Source organism: Acinonyx jubatus, chromosome B1 (assembly GCF_027475565.1).
Source record: "Acinonyx jubatus isolate Ajub_Pintada_27869175 chromosome B1, VMU_Ajub_asm_v1.0, whole genome shotgun sequence".
NCBI classification, from domain to species: Eukaryota; Metazoa; Chordata; class Mammalia; order Carnivora; family Felidae; genus Acinonyx; species Acinonyx jubatus.
In genome coordinates this window covers 62,040,697-62,057,653 of record NC_069382.1, presented here as the reverse complement: position 1 = coordinate 62,057,653, position 16,957 = coordinate 62,040,697, and the positions used below count along the sequence as shown (strand labels likewise).

The 16,957-nt window shown below is 38.8% G+C and overlaps 1 pseudogene; it reads left to right on the top strand.

The window, feature by feature from the left end:
• Positions 1-5,744: 5,744 nt before the first annotated feature.
• On the top strand, positions 5,745-14,331 carry LOC106967476 (60S ribosomal protein L7a-like; annotated as a pseudogene).
• Positions 14,332-16,957: the final 2,626 nt, after the last annotated feature.

The following is a 16,957-nucleotide window of genomic DNA, read 5'->3' as shown; positions in this document are numbered from 1 at the left end:
CTCTTTCACACACACACACACACACACACACACACACACACACACAGAGTTTGGTACATCTGAGTTCCAGTTGCATTTGTTCCTACATTCTATCATTTTTTTCTTCTCTCATTTGCAAATGCCACTATTACTTTCGAAAATCAGGTTATAATTCACTAAATTAAAAAATGTCTTAATTATAGGTCCTGCAGCCTTCTTACTCTATACCTCTTGAGCAATTATCTGTTTTTTCCCCATATTTGCCATGCCAACAGGTCTAAGATTAGAATTTACATTAGCAGTTCCCCAGCCCATGAGTTCCAAACTAAGAAGAGAGAACCTACTGTTACATTAACTTTTGACAGAAAATAACATCCTGTGGCAAATACCTTTAAATCAAATTTGTCATGCTCCAGAGGGCCCATTTCTTTCAAAAGTGCAAAATTCAGAAGGGCAAGGAATAGAAATAAGAAGGTGTGATCTTGAGTGTGAAATATTCAGCTGTGAATTACTACATTAAATGTTCCTACATTTCAAAGCAAATGAAAATTCTCTAATAATCAACTGTCAGTCACAAACTAGTATGTATCTTATTAATTAATCTCTTAACAGGAATGACACCAAATATGAAGTCCAACCACACTAGTCTAGTTATTGTTTGATCTGCTTTTCTTGAACTTGTTAAAGAACATATCAGAAAAAATTCAGTATAGGAGAAAAAATGATAAGAGAGTTTGTTAGAAAACACAGGCTGAGTCAAGCCCTAGAAGATACTATCAACTGGGAAATATTGAATGCATTTTCAGCAAGACTTATGATGTTACAAACTGAAATCAAGTTACCTGAAAGGCACCAGATGTAGAAATTGAAAAACTTATTGCAAGGAATGTCAAAAACTGAAAAATAATATTAAACAAAGTGGAGCCATGCATAATTCCTGTTAATATATTTATCATCAATCACCAGTTTCATATCAATTGCAGGTCTCTGGTTCCTTCAAAGTTCTCTACAATTTCTGATTTTTCGTCTTTATTTTTTTTTAGCTTTCTGAAATTTCACTGTTGTAAAAGTTTCCACAGAGCCGTGGTAGCCTGTTTTGAAGATGTTGCTATCCATTCATTATTTTCTCTTTGATCTATTCATATAATCTTTTTCCACCAAAGCTTATCTCCTTACATCATTTAGAAGCAATTGTTTGGCATTCTTTCCAGCGATCTCCTGAACTGCTCTAAAACCAGCCCCTCTCCCCATTGCTATTTCCATGATCCTAATACAGGCTCTCATCATCTTCTGCTCTAATGATTCCAGTAGATTCCAAACTTGTCTTTCTGGTTTCCCTGGTGCAATAGCTAACCCTCTTTCTTGAGGATGAACCAAGTGTAAAGACTTTCGTTCTACCAGATATTGAGGCTTATTATAAAGTTGTGATAATTAAGAAAATGTGGGAGTGCCTGGGCTCAGTCAGTTGAGCGTCCCACTTTGGCTCAGGTCATGATCTCACAGCTTGTGAGGTTTTTTTTTCAATATATGAAATTTATTGTCAAATTGGTTTCCATACAACACCCAGTGCTCATCCCAAATGGTGCCCTCCTCAGTACCCACCCTCCCCTCCCTCCCACCCCTCATCAACCCTCAGTTTGTTCTCAGTTTTTAAGGGTCTCTTATGCTTTGCCTCTCTCCCACTCTAACCTGGTTTGAGCCCTGTGTTGGGCTCTGTGCTGACAGCTCAGAGCCTGGAGCCTGCTTCAGTTTCTGTGTCTCCCTCTCTCTCTGCCCCCTTCCCACTCACTCTGTCTCTCTCTCAAAAGTTAATAAAAACATTAAAAAATTAAGAAAGAAAGAAAAAAGAAAATATGACATTAGTGCAGCAATAGAGAAGTAAACCAATGAAGCAGAATAAGGAGTCCAAGAATGGACCCACACATCCTGAGCACTTGATTTATAACTAAGATGGCATGGCAAGGCAGTGCAGAAATAATGTCCTTTGCAATCAATGACTCTGGAAGAAGTATGCATTCATATGGAAAATAATGAAGTTACAGCTTTAACTCATACACAGATAAGAGTCATACCTTGTATGTTATACACTTATGGTGAAAGACAAAGCTGTAAAGCTTTTAAGAGCTCATAGGAGATTTCTTTGGGTCTTCAGGATAGGAAAAATTTTCTTAAACAAGACATAAAAAGCAATCAAAAGAGAAGAAATTAGATCTATTTAAGTCTATTAAAATTAAGAACTTATAATTCATCAAAAGATACATATTAAGGGATGTCTGGGGGGGCTTAGTTGGTTAAGCATCCGACTCTTGATTTCAGCTCAGGTCATGATCTTACAGTCGTGATACTGAGTCCTGCATCAGGTTCCACACGGAGCATGGAACCTGCTTAACATTCTCTTTCTCCCTCTCCCTCTGCACCTCTCTCTGCTCATGCTCTCTTTCTTGCTCTATCTCTCAAAACAAATAAATAAACATTTTTAAAAGATACATATTAATAGAGTGAAAAACAAAACAAACAAACCCAAGAATGGGAAAAGCTACTGTAACATGTAAAATGAGACATTTATATGCAAAACATGTTAAAAACAAAACAAAACAAAACAAAACCCTACAAAACATTAGAAAAAGTCACAAACATTAGAAAAAAAGGACGGAAGGGGTGCCTGGCTGGCTCAGTCAGTTAAGTGTCCGACTTTGACTCAGGTCATGATCTCTTGGTTCTTGGATTCAAGCCCTGCGTCGGGCTCTGTGTTGACAGCTCAGAGCCTGGAGCCTGCTTGGGATTCTGTGTCTCCCTCTCTCTCTGCCCCTTCCCCATTAATGCGCTCTCTCTCTCTCTCTCTCTAACAGTGAATTAACATTAGAAGAAAAAGAAGAAAGGAAAAAGGACAGAAGACTTGAACAGACACTTCATAAAAAAGAAACTGAATGGCTAAAAATATGTGAAAGAATGCTCAGCCTCATAAATAATGAGAAAACGCAAACATGAATCAGAAGGAGATTCCACTACACATCTGCCAGATTGGCAAAAATGACTGACTACTGCACTGACAGTATCAGGTGCTGACAAGGGCATGGAGCACTGAGAACACCCACACCACTGGCGGTAGGCAAAATGGTCATGACACTTTCGGAAATATTTTGGCCTCTTCTCCTGAATTTGAAGATATGCCTCTCTTATGACGCAAAAAAGGCACCCTCTTGAGAAACTTGTATGCTTGTGCAGGAGGAGGTACGTAAGGACTGCCACAGCTACGTTGCTTATAATGATCCACAGGATGGAAGCTACTGAAGTATCTATCAACAGTACATTGTCTAGTGTGTTCATATATGGAAGACCACCTGTCAATGAAATTGAATAAACTACAACTACACAAAGCAAGTAATAGCATTAAGCGAAAGAAGCAAGATGCAAAAGAGTATATACAGAATGACTTCATTTATAGAAAATTCAAAGCAAGCAAAACTAAAATGTAGTGTTTAAAGTTACACACATAGGTGGTTAACTCTGCAGAGGTGGTAAAGCTCTAAAGCTAAACAAGGACTTGATCATCATTGAGCATTGTGGTCAATTTAACAGGGTAAGTGAAGGGGAAAGTGTGAAGGAGAAAATGAGAATAGTAAGAGAGTTCTGGTGTTCAGGCAAGGCTCCATCTCTGACTTGGGTAGTGGTTACATGGGTATTCGCTTTGTAATTGTTCCTGTAAAAAAAAAATAATAATGTTTATTTATTTTTTAGAGAGAGACAGAGAGACAGAGCATGAGTGGGGGAGGATCAGAGAGAGAGACACAGAATCGGAAGCAGGCTTTAGGCTCTGAGCTGCCAGCACAGAGCCCGATGTGGGGTTCAAACCCACAAACTGTGAGATTATGACCTGAGCCAAAGTTGGACGCTTAACTGACTGAGCCACCCAGGTGCCCCTATAATTTTTCAATAAATGGTACCTTTAGGTTTTGCATACTTTTCTCTACATGGGCTTTACTTTACAGTATAACCAGATTGGAAAAAAAAATATGTTTCCACTAGATAAATGTGAATCAAAGTACATAACCTTATTCCTTATAGATTCCATTGGATCAATTACCTTTAGCTCAGAAAATACTTGCTCCCATCAGAATTTTTTCGATTTACTTATCTTGTAGTCTTTGCATTTTTATAGACTAGAAATGCTTCTCTATACCTCTAAATTTGGCTCTCAGAAACTTTTCATTATGGAGACTAACTATTGTCATGGGAATGATATCCAGATAGAATCTAGACATGCTATAATAAAAAAAGAAAAAAGTCAAATAACTGGGAATATTTTAAAGCCAATGGGAAGGATAACAATTGGCAGTATCTTACCGACAACAGTGAGAAAACCCTAAGGGCTACAGGCTGCTGTCCTGCCTGTGACCAGAGCACCGGTGGCCTAGACTGCCCATTCCTGCTCTTTCTTGTCCTTTTCAATTCTCTCTACATAGCTGATAAATTAAATTAAATTTATCTGGGTGGCTCAGCCAATTAAGCATCTGAGTTCAGGTCATGATCTCACAGTTCATGAGTTTGAACCCCTAGTCCAGCTCTGCGCTGACAGCTCAGAGCCTAAAGCCTGCTTCGGATTCTGTGTCTCCCTCTCTTTCTGCCCCTCCCACCTCACGTTCTGTCTCTCTTTCTCTCAAAAATAAATAAACATTAAAAAAAATTATTTTAAATTTTGTATTATTCTATTGCTGCTGCTACTGCCACCTTATAATTGTGTAGCTTATTATCCAGTAATTTCTTCACTGAACATCGAGTTGCTGGTCAAACACAAGACACCGCTGGGTACTGCTCCTCAGAAGCTTTGCCTATCATAGGCATAGTTACTTCATTATCCCATATAATCTCCAACAATGCTTCGGGGTAGGCAGTGGATATGTAGCTATTCATTGTTTGAGCGCTTTTTTAATTGGATTTTTTATTAGTTACCTTTTGCTATGAATAACTCACCCCAAAACTTAGTGAAGCAACCTTTATGAAGCTCCAATTCTGCAAATCAGCTAGGCTGCTTCCTCTGGTTTGGGCTAGTTCAGCTAATTTTAGCTGGGCTCACTAGTGAGTCAGCCAGCAACTGGCTGACCTAGGATGGCCTCACTCACTCATTGTCTGGCCAGGATGACAGGACAACTGGGCCACACATATTTCATCATTCTACAGGCTAACTCAGGCTTCTTCACGTGACGGTAGCAGAGTTCTGAGAACAGTAAAAGCACATGCCAAATGTGCAAGCATGTTGCAAGTCTCTGTGTATGTCACATTTGCTAAAGTCCCTTGGTCAAAGCAAGTCACATGGTCCAGCCCAGAATCGGTGTGGGAAGATATAAGCAAAGGGTGTGAATGTAAAAAATGATAAATCTATGGCCATCTTTGCCATCCACTGCAGCCCTAGAATGCCTCTCCTAAGATCACACTGGTGGTATGTGGCAATCGAAGCACAGCTCATGGCCCCTCACTTGTAGTTCAGTGTTCTTTCCATCAGGGCAAATAAACAGAAAGAAGAGGGAAAGCTAATGGAGGTAGAAATTGGGGAGGGTGTGCAGGGGAAGATGATAAGGAAGTCACACAGGGTAATTCAGATCACAAAGCTTACTCAGTTAAAGTGGTTATGGTGGTGAAATTAACTGAGCAATTGCCACATGTTGCTTTGTTTTATGCAATACTAACCAATTTTAGAATGTTCTAATCATCAACAACATAAATGTGAAGAGCATTGATCCACTCGTCCCATCTTCTTATATCTCTTCATGTCTTCACCACCTCCCCAGGATTACCATCTCAACACAACTTTCCGGCCATCGGTCAGGAATCTGCAATTTCCCTTGCAAGTGCACACAACACTTAAGTCAGTTTCACAAAGCAGATGTCCATTAAATTTGGTTGACTAAATGGGAAGTAGCACAGAGAATATACTAAAACATCAAACCATTGCCCCCAGGAATATTTATTTTATTAGTACTACTGTAAATGCTGCAAAGAGTGTTCAGCCCTGGCATGCCAAGGGAGTTCCTCATTTGCAACTCTGGTTTTCCATTGTTGTCATTTCATGTGAAGAACATTGCAACTCAGTCCACAGTTTGGAAAGGTCAAGAAGCATTAAAGTACTTGAGGGGATGTGTTTGGCTAGTTTGACTACAACCTGGTTTGGCTCACACTCCTGCACTTACTAGCTCTTCATCTTTGAGCAGGTTGTTAGTACTGAGACTCAAGTTCTTCATCTGTAAAATGAGGATCACAGCGTTTACCTCAAAGACCATGTGAAGGATTGAATAGAATCAATCTGGGGGCACCTGGGTGATTCAGTCCATTAGCCTTCTGACTCTTGATCTCAGCTCTGGTTTTGATATGGGGATCATAGGCTCAAGCCCCACTTTGGGCTCCACATTGGGCTTCATTGATGGGTCCCACATTGGCCCTGTGTTGGGCTCCATGCTGAGCATGAAGCCTACCTAAAAACAACAACAAAAAAACCCAAAAAACCAAAAAACAAAAGAATCAATATGTAGGTAGCATGCATAGCACAGAGCTAATTGTGGATACTCTTTATATGATCATCTCTACTATTACTAATAATAGAAATCATTATAAGGCAAATAATTTATTGTTTCACAGATTAAGATAATAGGGGAAACTGGGAGATCTATTTCTAAGGAATTCCCAGATTTTCTTTTTTTGTTGGTTTTCGAAAGTTCATTAAATCTCATTTACAGTAAACCAGAGAAGCCATTTCCTGATGTCCTCTCATGTATTAATTAATTTGCTCAGACCCTTGTCTACACTACCTGCAGCTCCCTTTCCCTATTCAGAGGACAGATGTTATTGACCTTCCTTCACTCCCATCAGGAAACTGCTCCGCCTTCTTTCTAGAGTCTCTGACCATCTTTCTATGTATATTTAAAAGCACCACAGGGATGAAAAAAAATCAGACTGATAAAGATGCAGCCTAGTCCTTTATTAAAAAAAAGAAAGCCATCTTTCTGAATAAAGATTAGAGATTTCAGTGCTAATATCCTTCTTGAAAAAAATCATGTTTCAATGCAGATAAGGAAGAAAGGCAAACTCTTTGCAACGACAAATCTTATTCTTCATTGGGCCCTCATTGTTTCATAAACAATAATACGCACACATTAGGAGGAGAATATCTTGTTGAAACAATAAATGGCCCCTTAGGACCTCAAAGTGCTTTGAGGAAATTCCTATTAATTTTTCCAATCACCCTGTAGCAATAAAAATCTCAATTCACAGAATTAAATTGAGATCTCAAGAGTCAGGTGGCAAATGCATAGTAAAGAGGTCCCCCAGTAGTCTACTTTCTGAAAATATTTTGGTCATTTTCATGAAGGGTTATTATGAAAAATGAATACCAACAGTTCAATAACTTTGTCAGCTATTCTGAAGAAAAGTTTTCAAAGAAACCAGGCAAGTCTGACTTTCCTTTCAGGATTACTTGAAGAACTGGCTGAGATGGATCAGAGGGGAAAAAATGTGAAAAAAATAAAGCAGAATATGCAAAAAGAAAAAAAGAAGTCTGCTAAGAGCTGGCTGTGTCCTCCTAAAACATAAGTAATAGGTATGATTTCATTCAGAGATGTGGATTCAAAGGATCTTTCATATAAAATTGTTTGGAGTACACCAAAAAGTCTAGTCTGATTAAAACTCTTTTCTCCAACAGTTCCTACTGGGATATATCATTCATTTAGATTAACTCACCAGCTCCTATGATAATCACTCATATCTGGGAGTGGTACCACAATAAGTCACCATTACTGCAAATATTTTAGTGTAAATTAATTTATCTAAGGAAAACTAAACAGACTAAATTTTTTTATTTCAAAGAGTATAGATTCAGAGCATATCTGCTGGGACATCACAATGGTGAGTCCTGAGCAAGCAAGGGACAATCAGAGGACATGTTGTCGATGTAGGACAGAATGCTCAGGCTATAGTTAGACCACTTTCTCTATGCCTCAACTTCCTCCTTGTAAAAGAGGAATGATTCTGTCCTGCTTAGCTCTCAGAGTCACTGTGAAAATCAAATTCAATAATATTCTGAAACACTCAAGTGTTTCATTCAAATATAAAAAATAAATAAAGAATGGGTCCTAGAAGTGTGGCAAGGGTTATAAGGACAAAAAACATTCAGATGGGATAAGAGTAATGATAAAAATAAATGACTACATAGATAAATAACATAAGAAATGTCGGTTACTAAGTTTTGCTTGAAATCACTCCTGGAAAACAGTGTAGATATTTTTTATTCAAGGACATGAAATAAGGATAAAAATAAGACAAGTTGCTGCATTAAATGAAGATTTTCTAACATTTATTAAAAAAACCCTGGAGACATGAAAGTCAGTCTCTTTCCTTGATCTCTCCTTAAAGAAAAGGCAATTGCTAAAAAAAGGAAAAAAAAAAGTAGTAGATTTTCAAGCCCTGATGTGCACAGATGCCCATGAGATCTGAAATGAAAAACAACAACAACAACAACAACCTCTTAAACCATAGTCTTAGATAGATTTCATTATTTATATGTATGTTTGTAAATGCAGATTAAAAAGGTTTAAAAAACACACTGGACTATTAATAGTGTTTCCTTCAGGGAGAAAGGTGAGGCTGGGGAAAGCTGGGAAGGAGGACTTCCTTTACACTTTTGTAATATTTGAAAAATCTCTAATCATATATTTTATGACTTTTTAAAAAATAGCATGATAGATATTATGATAGACATATGCAGTTTTTAACCATGGGAGATGGGATCAGCTAAGACTTAATAACTAAGCAGGAATCAGTCAGACAGAATAGTAGAGGAAAGGCACTTACGGCAGAGAATTAGCATGTGCAAAGGCGCAGGGGTCTAGGAGGAGGAGAAGTATCCATTATGTGTGGTTGTTTGGTAAAAGCAAATCCTAGGTGGATATGGTAGAAGAGTGGAGGGTGATGGTAGAAGGCTGATCGTGGGGCCTGCGTAAGATGTTAAGGAATTTGAACTGTATTCTGAGCCGCTAGGAAGCCATTGATGGATTTGGGGTGGTGGGAGGGTGGGGGGGGGGTGGATAACATGCTGCAGTTTGTGTTTCAGGGAGATGTCACTGAAAACAGTGTAGACAATGAATGGAGTAGAAGGAAAAACAATTAGGAAACACTATGAGCAAGGAAAGAGTTGCCAAAGCTCTTAACTAAAACCATGGAAAGAAATGAAGAAACTATTGGTTATTTGCAACTACAGTTGAAAATGGAGATGCAGTCAAGAGGTAAGGCTTTAATAATCAGCATTTCCTGAGATGCCTGGGTGGCTCCGTCAGTTAAGCATCTGACTTCACCTCAGGTCATGATCTCGGGTTCGATGGTCCGATTCCTGCATGGGGCTCTGTGCTAAAAGCTCAGAGCCTGTTTTGGATTCTGTGTCTCCCTCTTTCTGCCCCTCTCCTGCTCGCACTTTCCCTCTCCCTCTCTCTCTCTCTCTTTCAGAAATAAACACTAAAAAAATAAAAAAAAAAAGAATCAGCATTTCTCAATTCCATTATTCATGTTCTCCATCACAATCTAAGAAAAACCCACTACTATCTTTTACTCAGTAATTTTTATTGACTCACATTAAGCCTCATGCTAAGCAGAAAAATAATAGGTTTGATACACTGTGGTTTTCTACTACACCTTAATATAAGCACATATAAATTAAAATTAAAATGCATCTAAGTCTTCTTAAATACCAGCAATGAAAACTATACCACACTTTAGGACACATGGGATCAATTGCTTCCATTTCTAAAACCCTATAAGTCTATGTTATTTAACCAAAAGCTTCCTTTGAAATTTGAGCCCCCAAAATGTTATAAGCATTTTGTCCAAGATTTAGCTTAGACTGAGTATGGTCTCCAGATCTAGTAACTCAGAATTGCAAATTCTCAGACACTACTAAAGCAGAAATTCTGAAGGTACAAGGGACTAATCTATGTTTTAAGAAACTTCCATGTGAATTGGATGCCCCTACCTAAAGTCTGAGAACCACTGCTTTGGGCCATGCACAAGATTTCTCCGGCAAAGAAACTGAGGCAATCAGGAGAATGTAGGTAGGATCATTTCCAACTCAGTGCTCTTACATCTAATAACATCTATTATTCTTTTTTATTATCCAGATCCATACTGTGCCTTTTAGAACCATGCTCAGTTCATTGACAACCATTAAATAGATCAATTGAGGATAATGATGCATTTGTGGTTTTCTAGATCTCTAGTGTACCACTTCTCAAATTCTCATACCACAGTTACTACCTTCATAATTCTGCTCCAACCATGTATCACATATTGTACACACATATTATTTACTTAAAGTTTTTCCTTAAATAGGGGCGCCTGGGTGGCACAGTCGGTTAAGCGTCTGACTTCAGCCAGGTCACGATCTTGCGGTCCGTGAGTTTGAGCCCCGCGTCGGGCTCTGGGCTGATGGCTCAGAGCCTGGAGCCTGTTTCCGATTCTGTGTCTCCCTCTCTCTCTGCCCCTCCCTCATTCATGCTTTGTCTCTCTCTGTCCCAAAAATAAATAAACGTTGAAAAGTTTTTCCTTAAATAAATTCCCTTTTTTATTTTAATAAATTAAAGGACAAATTTATATTACTACCATCACCAGAAAGTACCACTTGCTGTGAGTAAAAGCTAACTACAAAGAAGAATACAATGTCAGATTCTACCCTTATTTGTCAAAAGTTCTGCTCTGATGACATGATACTCTTTGTATAAAACCCAAAGACTGCACCAAAAAAATTGCTATAACTAATACATGAACTTATCAAAGTCACAGGATATAAAATCAATGTGTAGAAATCTGTTGCATTTCTATACACCAATAATGAAACAGCAGAAGAAGAAATCAAGGAATCAATTCCATTTGCAATTGCCCCAATAACAATTAGATACCTAGGAATAAACCTAACTAAAGAGGTAAAAGATCTGTACTCTAAAAACTATAGAACACTTATGAAAAAAATTGAAGATACAAAGAAATGGAAAAGCATTCCATGCTCATGGATTGGAAGAACATTGTCAAAATATCTATACTACCCAAAGCAATCTATACATTAATGCAATCCCTTTCAAAATGCCACCAGCATTTTTTACAGAGCTAGAACAAACAATCCGAAAATTTGTATGGAACCACAAAAGACCCCAAATAGCCAAAGCAATCCTGAAAAAAAAAAGGCAAAGCTGGAAATATCATAATTCCAGATTCCAAGCTATATTATAGAGCTGTAGTCATCAAGACAGTATGGCACAAGTGCAAAAACAGACACATAGATCAATGGAACAGAAAAGAAAACCCAGAAATGGACCCACAACTATATGGGCAACAAATCTTCAAAAAAGCAGGAAAGAATATCCAAAGGAAAAAAGACAGTCTTTTCAACAAATGATGTTGGGAAAACTGGCTGGCGACATGCAGAAGAATGAAACTGAACCACTTACTTACACCATACACAAAAATAAACTCAAAATGGATGAATGACTTAAATGTGAGATAGGAAACCATCAAAATCCTAGAGGAGAACACAGGCAGCAACGTCTTTAACCTCAGCCGCAGCAGTTTCTTACTAGACACATCACCAAACGCAAGGAAAACTAAAGCAAACATGAACTATTGGGACCTCATCAAGATAAAAACTTCTGCACAGTGAGTTAAACAATCAACAAAACTAAAAGGCAGCCTATGGAGTGGAAGAAGATATTTTCAAATGGCACATCTGATAAAGGGTTAATATCCAAAATCTATAAAGAACATATCAGTTTCAACACCCCAAAAAACAAATAATCCAGGTAAGAAATGGGCAGAAAACATAAAGATACTTTTCCAAAGAAGACATCCAGATGGCTAATAGACACATGAAAAGATGCTCAATATCATTCATCATTAGGGAAATATAAATCAAAACCATGGTGAGATATCACTTCATACCTGTCAGAATGTCTAAAATTTATAACACAAGAAACAACAGATGTTGGTGAGGATGTGGTGAAAGGAGAAGCCTCTTGCCCTGCTGGTGTGAATGCAAACTGGTGCAGCCACTCTGAAGAACAGTATGGAGGATCCTCAAGAGACTAAAAATAGAACTACCCTACAATCCAGCAATTGCACTATTAGGTATTTACCCAAAGGATACAAAAACCCAGATGGAAGGAGTACATGCACCCCAATGTTTAACAGCATTATCGACAATAGCAAAACTATGGAGAAAGCTCAAATGTCTATCAAATGATGAATGGATAAAGAAGATGTGATATTTATACAATGAAATATTACTCAGCCATCAAAAAGAATGAAATCTTGCTATTTGCAATGACATGGTTGAAGCTAGAGTGTATTATGCTGAGCAAAATTAGTCAACTGGAGAAAGACAAGTACCATGTGATTTCACTCATATGTCGAATTAAAGAAACGAAACAGATGAACATGTGAGGGGGGTGGAAAGAAGAGCAGGAAACAAACCACAAGTGACTTGTAACAATAGAGAACAAACTGAAGATTGTTAGAGGGGAGGTGGGTGCAGAATGGGCTAAATGGGTGATGGGTATTAAGGAAGGCACCTGTGATGGGCCCTGGGTGTTGTATAAAAGTGATGAATCACTGACTTCTACTCTGGAAACCAGTATCGCACTGTATGCTAACTAAAATTTAAATTAAAAATAAAATAAAATAAAACAGGACCAAAAAAAAAAAAGAAAGAAATTGCCTGATTATTGTTAGTTAAGTAATTTGCCTGATCCCCGAAATCCTCAAAAAACAAAAAAACAAAAAAAAAGGAAAAATAAAAAGAAAGAAGAAAGAAGAAAGAAAGAAAGAAAGAAAGAAAGAAAGAAAGAAAGTGACCTTCCAATAAACAAACCATATTTTAAGGTTTATTTACCTAAAAATAAATTTGCTCATAAGGACTGCATTCCTTTATTATCAAGGGTGGTTAGCCCATATTAGAAGAGTGTTCAAGTTTCATACCTAACTTGATGTACTCTGGATAGAAAAAGCATTAAAATGGATGTAAGTTTCTCAACATGTGATTCAGTATTAGTTACCTATATGAGCATGAACCCCCCAAATCATTCCGTTCTGGGAGTGATTCCTATCCCACACTTCAGGAAATGCTAGCTTAAACCATAAGTACAAGCTAGATAAACTCTGAGAGTGCAGATTTAGAACAGGAAAGTTCTAAAAATAAAACCTTCATATTTAAGAAGTGAACCAAAAAAGAAAAGCAAACAAGGGTGACTAGAACCTGGCCTGAAGTGAGAAGCAGGACCTAAAAGGGTCAGAGAAAAGCTAGACACAGAATTGCCACTGAACCCAGGAGAGAAGGAATTTAGGAAAAGAAAGCACCAGCAAGAATGAATGATCTGCCTTCCAACCAACCCTAAACCCAAACAATGACATAAATAATTTTATTTTGTAAAAATCCATGTATTTTGTAAAAGTATTACCAATGGAACAGGAGTTTTAAGAAATTCCTGAAAGAGACAATTTCCTTTCCTTTCTCTCTCTTCCAGCTATCACAGCTGCCACAAGGAAAGAAGGCTAAAGGGAAGAAGGTGGTCTTGGACCCTGCTGTCATGAAGAAGCAAGAGGCCAAAAAAGGTGGTCAGTCCCTTGTTAAAACAAGGGACAGGACATCCAGCCTCAAAGGGACTTCACTCTGTGAAATGTCCCCTCTGCATCTGGTTGCAGTGGCAAAGGCTCTTCCCTTTAAACATCTGAAAATTCCTTCTGTCATTAACCAGTTAACCCAGGGCTTGGCCCACCAAACAGTTATTCAATTGTTTAAGTTCATCCACAGATTCAGACAAGAGACAAAGCAAGAGAAGAAGCAGAAAATTTTGGCCTGAATTGAGAACAAAGTTGCTAGCAAAGGGGATGACCCCACTAAGAGGCCACCTGTTCTTCAAGTGGGGGTTAATACTGTCCCCACCTTAATGGAAAATAAGAAGTCTCAGCTGATAGTGATTTTACATTCTGTGGACCCCACTGAGCTGGCTGTCTTCCTGTCTGCCCTGTGTCATAAGGTGGGTGTTCCCCATTGCGTTATCAAGAGGAAGGCCAGGCTGGGCATCTGGTCCACAGGAAAACCTCACACAGGTTCACTCAGAAGACAAAGGAGGTCTGTCCAAGCAGGTGGAAGCTATGAGGACCAATGACAATGACAAATATGATGAGATCCACCATCTCTGGGGAGGCATCGTCCTGGGTCCAAAGTCAGTGGCTTGTGTTGCTGAGCTGGAAAAGGCAAAGGCTAAAGAACTGGCACCAAACTGGGCTAAGTGTGCACTGCTGAGTCGTCCATATGTAAAGGCAATATGAGTTCATTTTCAGCCAGTATTGGAAGGAGGGAAGGAAGGAAGGAAGGAAGGAAGGAAGGAAGGAAGGAAGGAAAAGAGAGAGAGAGAGAGAAAGAGAGAAAGAAAGAAAGAAAGAGAAAGAAAAAGAGAGAAAGAAGGAGAGAAAGAAAGAGGAAGGAAGGAAGGAAGGAAAAGAGAGAGAGACAAAGAGAGAAAGAGAGGAAGAAAGAAAGAAAGAAAGAAAGAAGAAAGAAAAGAGAGAAAAAAAGAAAAAGAGAGTGGAAGAAGGAAGGAAGGAAGGAAGGAAGGAAAAGAGAGAGAGAGACAAAGAGAGAAAGAGAGGAAGAAAGAAAGAAAGAAAGAAAGAAAGAAAGAGAAAGAGAGAGAAAGGAGAGAAAGAAAGAGGAAGGAAGGAAGGAAGGAAGGAAGGAAGGAAGGAAGGAAGGAAGGAAGAAGGAAGGAAGGAAGGGAAAGAGAGAGAGAGAGACAAAGAGAAAGAAAGAAAGAAAGAAAGAAAGAAAGAAAGAAAGAAAGAAAGAAAGATTCCTGAAAGAAAACAGATGACACCAAATGATACATGGAGAAACAAAACCACACGCACGTGTACGCTGCAAGAGGTCCAACAGGTTTAATGAAGGTTAACAGCTTTATCAAGGTTTTACCAGGGATTATTTCAACGTAGAAAGTCATATAGACACCTCCTTTGCTCATCTACATTATAATAAAAATTAACCACATTATTTACATTGTAATAAAAGTTCCATAATAACTAAACAGTATTTGTGATACCAAACAATATATTTTAGTTAAATGGGTGTATTCATTGTCTATTGCTGAGTATCAAATTATCCGACAATATGGCCTGTTAAAACAACACCCATTTATTACACCACAGTCTCTGTAGGTCAGGAATCTGGACGTGACCGAGTCCTCACTGCTTCATGGTCTCTCACAAAGCTGCAGTGAAAGTGTTGGCTCAGTGAATGCAATCTCATCTGTGGGCTCTACTGGGGAAGCATGTCACTCAATAGTTGTTGGAAGCATTCAGCTCTTCATTGGCTGTTGGGCGGAGGGCCTCAATTCATCGATTGTTCTTGTCTGGATGTGGCCCTCAGTTTCTTGCCTCAGGGCTTCTCCAACACAGCAACTTGCTTTATCAAAGTACACACAAGCCAAAAAAGCAATAGAGGGAGTCTGCTAGCAAGAAAAAAGTCCCAATAGTTCATAATCCAATCATTGAAGTGACATTCCCTCAATGTTGCCATAAATAACAGAAGGCAGGGATCATTGGCAGACACTGCAGAAGCTGCCTTACCCAGAAGAGTCCTTCTCACCCAAATAATTACATTTAGTTCTAGATAGACACTAAAATTATATCTAAGCTTTTCATTTTACAGATGAGAAAACTGAGACACAGGGTGATTGTATAACTCATTCAAGTCTAGTCTAAAGTGAGAACCAAGGTCTGCTTAGCCCATTTTACTGTTTTTTTTACCCTACACCATAACTGCTGCTTTTTTTTTTTAATGTTTATTCATTTTGGGAGAGAGAGAAAGAAAGCAGGGGAGGGGCAGAGAGAGAATCCCAAGCAGACTCCGCACTGTCAGCCCAGAGCCAGACACAGGGCTCAAACTTACCAACCCTGAGATCATGACCTGAGCTGAAATCAAGAAGTTGTATGCTTAACTTACTGAACCACCCAGGCACCCCTTACTGTTTCTAAAGTCTGGGACAAGTGCCATATCTCAACTGCTCCAGCCTGTTGACAACCCTTTCTCTGAAGGGTAACATGAATTCTCTATGTCACTTCCATGGTAGTTAACCAAACAATACCTGAATGACTGTTTTTTTTTTTTAAATTTTTTTTAACGTTTATTCATTTTGGGGAGAGAGAGAGAGAGAGAGTGTGCGTGTGTGTGTGTGTGTGTGTGTGTGTGTGTGTGTGTGAGTGGGGAAGGGGCAGAGAGAGAGAGAGAGAGAGAGAGAGAGAGAGAAGGACACAGAATCCAAAGAAGGCTCCAGGGTCCAAGCAGTCAGCGCAGAGCCAGGCACGGGGCTCGAACCCATGAACCATGAGACCATGACCTAAGCCAAAGTCAGACGCTTAACCGACTGACCCACCTAGGCGCACCTACCTGAATGACTGTTTAATGTTCTAGGGTAGCTACCTTAGGTCCCCCTAAAACCTCTTCTAAGAAGGAACTATATTTCATGCATCCTCTTGTCCCTTGTAAAGAAAATTCTAGAAGCCTCCTACCCACAAAAGGAACTTAGTGAAACGTGTGTTGACTGCAAGAAAGCATAAATGTTAGAGAAGGAGAAATTGTATAATTTGCTTTTGACAGTCATATAACATCCTCAAATTGTCAAATAAAAATTTCCTTAAATAATTTTTTATGGGATAATGTAAGGTCAATGAATTAATAAGAGCAAGGGTCAGCACTGTCCATCTAGTAAAGTTCAATATGAGGAAACCTAAAGACAAATTAATTCCCACCTCTCAGCCCGTGGCCCTGGGCTGGTTAGCATTTTCACTCATTGGGTTCTGTGTTTGCATGAGGAGATTTGCAGCCTACGTTATAAGAGTGTAAAAGATACATAACTGACAGAGAAATACTTGGAAGGTGCATACCATTGAAAATGTATAC